Raw genomic sequence first — 9,819 nt, 5'->3', positions numbered from 1 at the left:
GCTTGTACCAAAAAGTCTCAATGCAGAAGAGAATGGGGGAGAGAGAGACCCTCCTTGGAATATCCACTGACCAGAGGCTGAGGTGTTCACTGGGATCTGGGGGACTGGCACTGGGATCCCTTGTCTATAGCAATGAAAGCAGGAATATGAGCACTGATCTGACAGGTCTGTCCTCTGCGCCCACACAGGCAAGAATATATTATCCCTTTCTCTCCTTTTCCTCTTCTGAATAATCCTGGATTAAGTCCAGTATCAGAGTTAAGGAAAAAACCTGTGTAGTAAGAATAGTATTTCCTGTCCAGTTCCATGCCACAGTGAGCAGGCGTATGCAGTTATTTTTACCTGGACTACTAAAAATATTCAACCCATAATCTTTGTCTAAAGGAGTATACCAAGAAAAAATGTTTAACTGCAGTTGAGTCCTAGCTACAGAATAATACATTAATGCATGTGGTAACAAGCACTGGGACACTTTAAAACTCCCATTTTCCCATTTTCCATGGTTTAAACAGCTAGGTCTTTAATTACAAAGTAGATGGAAAGTTCCCAAATGATGTTGCAGTAAAGGGGTTTCATCTTTGTTGCTGCTGCACTTATTTATTTTATGTGGGTTTGTCTGTAGATAAATAGCTGGTAAACTTTTGTTTATTTCTTGTTACCATTGCGCTCTTTCACTCACCAGTTTTGAGCACAAAGGTTGTAAAAGGTGCTGTGACAGCAGTAGGAAACAAAGTTCTCAGTGGTTTATGGAGGATGAGGACCACTGCATACTTCCTTGGCTGCGTGCTGCAAGACTGAGCTGGAGTGACAGTCCTTCCAAGTAAAAGGAAACAGTAATTTTTCCTTCTCCACTAGCACCGTTGGCAACCATGGGCGTATACCACTGCACTCAACAGGAATTTCTGCTCATCTGATATTCTGAAGCCTCCTGTGGTTTTACCTGAGATGCAGATTTTACTCCCATGAAACAGATGGTCTACTTTACATGTACCACCACGTAAAGGCCAGATATTAACAACTTTTTATTTCTTCTGATTCAGACTGGCAACTCGTGAGTGAAACAGTGGGCATTCAGGTCATGCTACTTCTATGTCATGATACTTCTTGATGCCTATCTTTTGTTAGGATAGTCTCTTACCTCTTTTTAGCAAGTGGATTAAAATAGGACTTCTACAGAGAGTAATTCAGAATAAGGACATAGCTTTGGCACTCAGATCATGCCAATTAACCTTAATCTGTCTACTGGTTGTAGGTTACTGACCCTCTCTGACTAGGAGCCTCTCCAAAACTATACCGCATTCTTTGAACACTTGAACAGGCAGAAGCGGAACTTGGAACTAAGTTTTCAAGGCCTTAGAAATCCTGACTGCCCAGCTTCCACTCTGAGGTCAAAATAAAAACTCCAGCATTAGAAGCTTTCACCGTTAATCTAAGGAATTCCTTTGAAAATCTGACTTTCTGTAGGAACAATGAATTTGCCTCAGAATTTTGTTTGTAGTTTTTCAAGAGCCATCCTAAAACCTCCATACTGTCATGAGAAGAGATGACTTGTCTGCTGCCCTTGCACAGAAGCGCAGGCCCACGCAAACAGTTTGGTTCCATGTTGTTGCCTGGGGTGACACACATGCAGTATCAGATGCAAACACAGTGAGTATTTGAGTGGAATTCAGAAAGTGTATGCTTTTAAGATAACATAGAGCTAAGTCCTTCTGCTGCTCCTTTGGATGCAAATGCATTTATAATGAACTCTTGGGTTTGTATGTACCCCTTATCTTGCACTGTTATCATCTTTGTTGTAAAAAGCTTAGAGGTAAGCTTGCCAGATGATATGCCTCATCCATGCTACCTGGATAAACAGTGTTAGCAAGAAACATGCAAACTGAAAAGCCACAAGTTCTTCACGGACAGGTACCAGCGTTTTTTCTCTGGCTAGTAAGGACAAGGTCTCTGTGCTCTTTCAACAAGCTGCCAACTTTTTCTTGTTTGAAATTCTTGTGAAGTTGTTGGGAGGAAGCTGGGGGTGTGCAGACTGGGTTTTGGCATGCAGGTGAAGTCAACTGGAGATATAACAAGGATTTCAATGTAATCCACTAAGTGAATGTTTTTTACCAGAGCCAAAATAGAGCTAAATGTTCTGTTGGAGACAGGTGTGTTTGTTGTGAATGTTGCTCTTGCTTATATCTTTTTTCTTGGAACCCTGCAGACCAGACTAGCACCCAGAAGGAGAGAAGGTGAATAATGGGAAACTGCATCACTAGGACTTATCCCTGACAAGTCTGGAAAGAAGCAGCAACAGATAGCACAAGGTGAGAGAGCCCTCAGGCATTTTGGCAGAGACCACTAGGTAGGAGAGAGCAACTTGTTCCAGAACCTTATCATGTTCTACCAAGATCTCTACATTTTCCTGTTTTCTTTTTTTTAGGAACTTGCAGGAGTAAAGCACAAGGCTGGCAGCTTGGCTTCCTGAAATCCTGTCACTGAGTTCCTGTGGCAACACATGCACTGTCTGCAGTGGTCACATCTGAGAGTGGCTGACACTTCTTGGTCCCCAGACAAAGCCATTTTACGTGACTTGCACCTTTAGTGTTCACATCTCAAGGCCTTTTGGGGGAACAGGACACATCACTACTCTGTGCTGGTGGGGTTACGGGGTGTTACCAGCCCTGTCCCACTGGGGAAACATCCACAGGCCTGTTGCCAGCTTTGCTACCTGAGATGGAGGGGATGAGACTGGTAGCACTCACTGTGCTGGTTATAGACCACTCCCTTTTCTGCCATTCATCCTCTGCCTTGAGCTTCCTGGCAGGCATGCTGCTGCTTGCTGCTTTTGTGTGTTGGAGCAAGGTAAAGGGTAGAACTTGGCACTGTGAGTGCCTGTTCTAGACCTCAAGCTGTAAGGGAGTTTGCCTAATGCCATTTCACCAACATAAGAGACAGAAGGACCCACGTCCATTTCACTGCCTGCCATGTGGGGTCTGTATGAGCACAAACTAGGAAGGATACTGCAGCCTGCTCTGCCCAAGCCTTGTCAGTCAATGAGGATAATTCATACTGGGTACCCCGGCAGAGTCCAAGATGACGGCCTCTCCTGGCACTTGGATAAATTCCACCAGACACAAGCCAGGAACTTCTGCTCTCTCCTGCTGTTTAAAAAAAATGGTGGCCTGAGCGGATCCCTCTTCATTATGGTTAATTCATCCTGACCCCTGACCTGTCCAGGAACTTTAACCAGGCTCCAGACTCTTGCAGGGTTGAACGTGCTGCCAGGCAGCTGAACAAAACGTTACAGATCTGCTGGCAGTGCTACAGCATCCCAGGCACCCTCGCTGCCCCCAGGGCCTTTCCGACAGCTTGTAAAAGGGCTCAGAGAAAACTTTCTGTGCAGAACAGGCACTCCTAGGGTGTTGTAGGCCAGGCAGTCTGCCAGTCACCAGGGATGAGACAATGCTTTGGGAAACTCACCTGTAACCAATGGCTGGCAGCAACATGTCCGAAAGTTATAGAGCTGAAAGGACACAGACACGGATTCATTCCACCTGATTTTTGTTCTGTCTCACAGTGACAGCCTCCTTCCCTGCTCATGGTATGAAACTAGCTTTTTCTCCTCTCTCCTTCCTTCATCCCAGCCCCTCATGGCAGGTGCCAGGCAGTCCCAGTGAGAGCAGAACAGGCAGTCAGCTTTGCAGCCCAAATCCCTGCAAGCTTCATTTTGAAAAAAGTTTCTTTTTGAAACCCATTGTGAGTCATTCAAAAAGAAGAAAATCCTTAAATGACTTGACAGTTTTATACAGCGCAGAACACTTGTAGGGAAAGGACTGCAGAATACAGTGTAGAGACATCTGTGTAGGCCCCTGAGACACTGCAGCAGTTGTTCTTTTTATACTAATTTTAAAATGGTTGCTGAGAGGATACAGGGTTTCCAAGGTTGGTCCCTGCAGCGAATAAGGGATGCTGATGTGCAAGGGATGCTGTGACACCCGGCTCTACCAAGATAATAGCACCTACAGCCATGTGCAGAAATAGGATCTAGGGTGTCTAAATATTTTTCTGACAAAATCTTGGGCACTTAGAGCTTCTCAGATCAGCGAGCAAGACCTGAGTGTCCACTCAAACTGCTTTCTGCCTAGTCTTTACTCTAGGCAAGCATGTCCCCTTCTGAAAGTCAGGGCTTATTTCCTCAGAGGTCACACAGAGTGCTTCCACCCTGTCACACTGGTTTACTCCATCTGACATCAGGATCCTGCTATGTCAGCTGTGCATTCATGTTTGCACGTTTCTCCCTTACCTGACAAAAGGAATTCCAAGCATGGTGTAGAGAACAGCTCTAGTTGGCTCTGCTTTGAGCAGGAGGGTGGACTCCATGGTCTTCAGAGACACCTCCCAGGCTCTGACAGAATACACTGGTTCTGTCATTCTGTGACTGGGAAAAATGTAAATAGTACCAGACGTCAGTGGGTCAACAGAAAGCACCTGAGTATTCTTGGGAAGAGTATGTACAATGTAGTAGAAATGGAAAGTACTAAAGAAATCTGAAACAAGGAGGCTGGCATTTTGGTTGTGGACACCAAACTGAAGTAACTTATGAAGCACTTCAGGGAAGTGGACAGACAGTGAAATATCCATGTATCCTGGAATAATGTCAAATTTATTTTCAGGTTATTAGGTTTTTCCATCCTGTGGCCCTGAGCATGTGAGGAATCTGCAAAGCAGAGCCATCACAGGTAGAGAAGCTTCACATGGTTCAGCAGTTAGCATCTGTGTTGGTTCACAGATGGCGTTCTTACTCCCTGAAGAGAATCCCTTCCTGCTCTGCTTGGCCAGAGCGATTTCTCAGATCCATGGGGCCTAGGAGAGGGGACACACTTAGGCAGGAGCTGGGAGGATCTCTGCAGAGGACTTCAGGGCACAAACACATGTAGGAATTTTCATACTGAAATCTGCAGTGTTAGGTAGAAACACTCTCCCCGAAAAGTGCCCCTTATCAGCCAACCATAATAACTAGTGAAGTACAGCAGTTGTTGGGAAAAATGAGATGCCTCCTGCCCTGCTTTTCACTTCCCCACAGCGTTCTGGTGATGTGGGATCTCAAAGCATTTCTAAAACACCTTTTAAAAACCAATTGTTTTTAAATCCACCAACAGTCCAGAGTTCAGCTCTGAGCATTATAAATGGTCATGCTAATTAAATGCAGCTAAGATAGTGAAAAGGGTTGCAGGGCAGATGAAATCAACGACAAAACACCCTTAGAGAGCACAGAAAGGGAAAAAGTGCTGATGTAGAAAGGTGATTTATGGCAATTCTCTGAAACAGAAGAATTACTGAGAACCTTAAGGAGAAAAGAGCTTTAGGTTGGAAGATTGACGACTAAAAACCATGGGGAAGTAATCCTTTCTGCATCGGTATGGCAAAGCTTCAGTCCTGGAAGCCTGGGAGGCAGGTCAGTGTAGGTCAATGCTTGCACTGGAAATGCTGAGCTGGGGAACTTCTCTGATCACCTCCTTCCCCCATGTTGCCTCTTCCCCACCCCCTCTCTGACAAAAGGAAGCCAGTGCATTTCAGTGTTGAGATTTCACACACTGAGTGTTCAGCTCCATTGTCTAATTCCTAACCAAAGACTCCAGCGCTAAGCATCCTCATGCAAAGACAAAATAAGTTGCTCTGACTGTGGTGATTCTTACGCTAGCCTAGAGTTATCGAGCTATTAAATGTAGCTAGCACTGGGATGTGGTATCTATGAGCGTAGGACTTTTTTTCTCTTTTTTTTTCCTGTATAAGCCATTATCATCTTTTAACATAAAAACATTTCAAGGTCAATCTCATACACACACAACTGGGAGTTACTTCATGGCTCCCCAGTAACTGCATTAAAAACAAAGTGAGGATAAACTTTTATTCAAAGTGCCATTTTTACACTTCCCTATAATCTGAAAACATTGTGTGAAAAGCCTGTCACTCCATATTCTACACAATACATAATATTCCAGCTCAGTGTGTAATTCCATTGCAACACAGGATGAGAATCTGGGAGAGTTAGTGTGTGTTGATTTTTGAAGCTTTTAAATTTCTTTTGGATGAATGGAGTTTCATACTTGACCAACCATACTGTTATGTTTGGACAGGTATTTTATGACCATCACAGGCTGCAATTAAAAATATACCATTTGCTTTGTTTCAGGAGGTTTCAGCCAGCAATTATTGAATATTGGATGGCATTTCAGTAGCCATTCTCTAGCAAAAGCCCATGATGAGTCATAGCACTGGCAGAACATGGCAAGTGTGGTGGTGTAATGTCATGTAACAGCAAGTTGGTGCCTTCTGCTAATATTTTAATGACAGAGGTCTCAAGTAAACCAAGTTTTCAGAAGGCGTTTGTTATTCACACATAATGATCCGGGTTGCAAAACCACCATTGGAGGGTAGAACTAATAAAATAAGCAGCTAGTTAGTACAAACTTAATTTAATTTTATTGTGTGGGAAGTAGCATAGTGTTCTCGCATGAGCAAGGCACTGCTGTTGCCTGGAAAGCTTCCATATGGCCCTGCAGCTTTCAGATCACTCCAGTAAAAGGTGTCAATCAGACACTTGCTGCACTTTCACTGTTGTGACTTGTATGTCTATATGTATTTCACAGATTGGCTTTATTTGAAAAGCAATATATAGCTGTAAAGCATTAGCAGTTGATCTGGCACCATTTAGGTGTAAAGTATTAATCATTAATCAGGCATCATTATGTACTGGGTTTGCATTCTAATTTCCTTTGCTTGATCATAAAATAATACATTGCAAGCAAAATGCAAGCTCACTTTTTGAGTCCTTTGTTCCAGAGATGCATTTCAGAAGCTGCCTGTTGTGCTTCTTTCTATCAGAGAAGCAAGCAAGCCTGCCCAGCCCAGCTCAGAGAGCCACTGCACTGCTTCCTGCTCGCCATGACTAACGCAGCTACACCAGAAGGAAGTTTAATATAATTTTATTAGGGTTTGGAGCATGAGGTTCATCTTCAGCCAGACCTCAGACCGCGCTTTTCACAGTGTTTGGGTAGTTGAAATACTCTTATATAAGCCCAATTGACACAATTAGAAGAATGACTCCTTAAAGATGTGTGTTGCTGTAGCAACCTGGGGGGAGGGCAGCCAAAATGCCCTCCATATTTAGCAAAATAATCATAATAGGTAGAAGCACTTTATCCATTTTATAAGGCACTTGCTCAGGAGCCAAGTGGCTTAGCATGTCGCAACAAGGATCACTGAAATGGAGTTGAAATAATTTGAAGACAAGCTAAAACTCTCTCAGTAATAACCAAAATTGCATGGAGACTGAAACACAGTCAAACGGTGCCCAAATCTCCCAGGACTTAGGCAGGAAGCTTAGCTGTTCAGGGCTTTGATTCTACCACCATAGGAACACTGGGAGAAAAAAAACACCAGTCATCTGTAGAAGCAAGAGAAGGCCTAAATTGCTGAGCTTGTCTCAGGCTTGACCTGCCGAAGGGCGCAGTCATCCAGTGAGAGCAGTGTGGGCAGACTTTAAATCCACGTGCCACCTCCTTTGTGTTAGAGAGTCTCCAAGTCAGTCCATGGTCTTGGTGATGTGGAGATGTATGCAAGTGTCGATGGGCACCAGCAGCATGGTGGAATGGTGACATGTCTCCTGTTTCCCCTGCAGTACATCAAAAAGGGAATAGCTGCTTTGCAGAATAGATCCAGGTGGATTTGTTCCTGACTCCGTGTTGCCTGTCCTGGGGAATCTGCATGTTTCATCCAAACAGCATGGTCTCTTTGAAGTGTTAAAGGGACCACACGAATTGGCCGAGACTTACAACCTAGGACTTGTTCTCATGAAGTTCTTTGATTTGAAGCCAATGATAAGTATTTTGACTGGTATGATTGTCCCTTCAAAGTTATTATTTTAACTAATACAATTTTAAACTTTGTCTTGATCTCTTTGCACCTTGAACAGCTACATTGTGTTGCTACAGAGTACAAGAAAAACCTGAAGTCGATGCTGACTGGGACTGAATAAAAGGATTTCCATTTCCAAGGTGAAGAAGCAAGTGAACAGCATGAATAAACAAGCATATCTGAAACAAAACAAACACTCACTTTCTGGATGATCATGGAATACACAGATGAAAAGGGATCTCAAGAAGTCATCTGTACCATCCCACTCTCCATAGATGGATGAATTTTATCTCTGTCATTCCTGACTAAATTTTATCTGATCTCTTTTTAAAAAGATTTATAATCCCCAGGCAATCTAGCTTAATGCAGCACTAGCCTTATTTTTAGAAAGTTTTTCCTAATGTCTAACCAAAGTCTATTTCTGTTGCAATGGAATGTCTTATTAATCTGCAATATCTTTATTTTTAAAGACTGCTCTCAAATTTCTGTCAGGTTTCTCTTCACTAGAGCCAGCACCCTGTATTTCTCCAATCTTCTTGTGTTTTTCTAGAGCTTGGATCATACACATTCCTCTCCTCTGTAGCCTGATGTGTGTTTTATCTCTCTGGAGCATGGCGCCCCAAGCCAGGCCTGCTGAGCTTTGCCAGTACTGAGAAAAGTGGAAGAATTACTTCATGTATTTTATAGCCTCTATTTATATTTGAACCTCTCAGTATGTAGTTTCCTTTTTTTGAAGGAGTATGCAACCTCCAGATTATTTCTGCAGGGCTGCTCCCTACTCATTTGCTCCTCAGTCTGTATTTTTGCAGTGGATTATTGACCAGACATGAAATCTTGGATTTCCTATTCTTAAACAACATCTTATTTTTTTCTTCACTAACAATCCGAGCTGTGTAGTTAACAAATGTGACATTGCCCACTTCAGTATTGAGCTTATATTTCATCCTACTTTCAAATTTCTGTAAGTTTCATCATGCTGTTTTGTGCCTGGGATCTATAAACCTTCAGCTTTGTTCTAATTATAATTTTGGAGCCCAGGTACAGTATGTTCATGTGCAGCCTGCATGTGGCCCCTTCACTTATCCTATTCCAGGTACAGTGGTACGATTATAGCTGTTTGACCTGTTGCACCATTGGAAGCTCAGCTTGTCCTGATAATAGTGCAGTTATGTTTACTGTCCTTGCAGCTCTGCAATTACATCTCATTACAACAGCTTAATTATTCAGGCACTGACATTTGAGTGATAATGTGTCTAAAATTCAGGCACAGAGAAAAACAGTTCTTTCAACTTCAGTGTCTTTTATTCAGCTCTTCTCTTGAGCTGCCTGTTTTCTCACAACACATTCCTCACTCTGTCACAACCAGTCATGATGTTTTTCCAAAACTCCTGGAAGACACTCTTAAGGCCCTGCTTCTGCCAGGAATTTTTTTATGAAAAACATTTCTAATACGTGAGCACTTCCACCACAGCAGAGTGAAAAATGTATCTTTAAAATACCTCTGGTAGCGTGTTTTGGAGCATTAGCACAGGTGAGGCAAATGGTTCTTAGTACATCAGCTATTGGGGTTGAGACCTGGGGGATACCATGTGCTTGGATACTGAGGGCATCACTGTCAAGCTGTCGCATTCTGTCACACTGTCACTCACAGCCAAGAAAGTGCTGGTTTGTTGTATATGTTTAGGAATTGAAGCATACAAACTTACTTTGTTTTGGACCTCACATGAGCTGAACCATCAGCTGGAAAAATACCCTGGGAGCAGCTCTGCTTCACCTTATCCAAGCACCTTTCCAACAGCTTACAGCTATTTGAAAAGTTCTTAGACAGCCTATAGTAAAAAGGGTTAAGCACAAACAACTCTCTTGCATCATCCCAGTGGAGTGCCTGACTACCTGACCACATCCTACCTATGAGGAACT

This window comes from Pezoporus wallicus, unplaced genomic scaffold (genome assembly GCF_028554395.1).
Source record: "Pezoporus wallicus isolate ANWC-B61680 ecotype Strahan unplaced genomic scaffold, APGP_CSIRO_Pwel_v1 contig_2456, whole genome shotgun sequence".
In the NCBI taxonomy this organism is placed as follows: Eukaryota; Metazoa; Chordata; class Aves; order Psittaciformes; family Psittacidae; genus Pezoporus; species Pezoporus wallicus.
Note: the sequence above shows the minus strand (reverse complement) of the source record.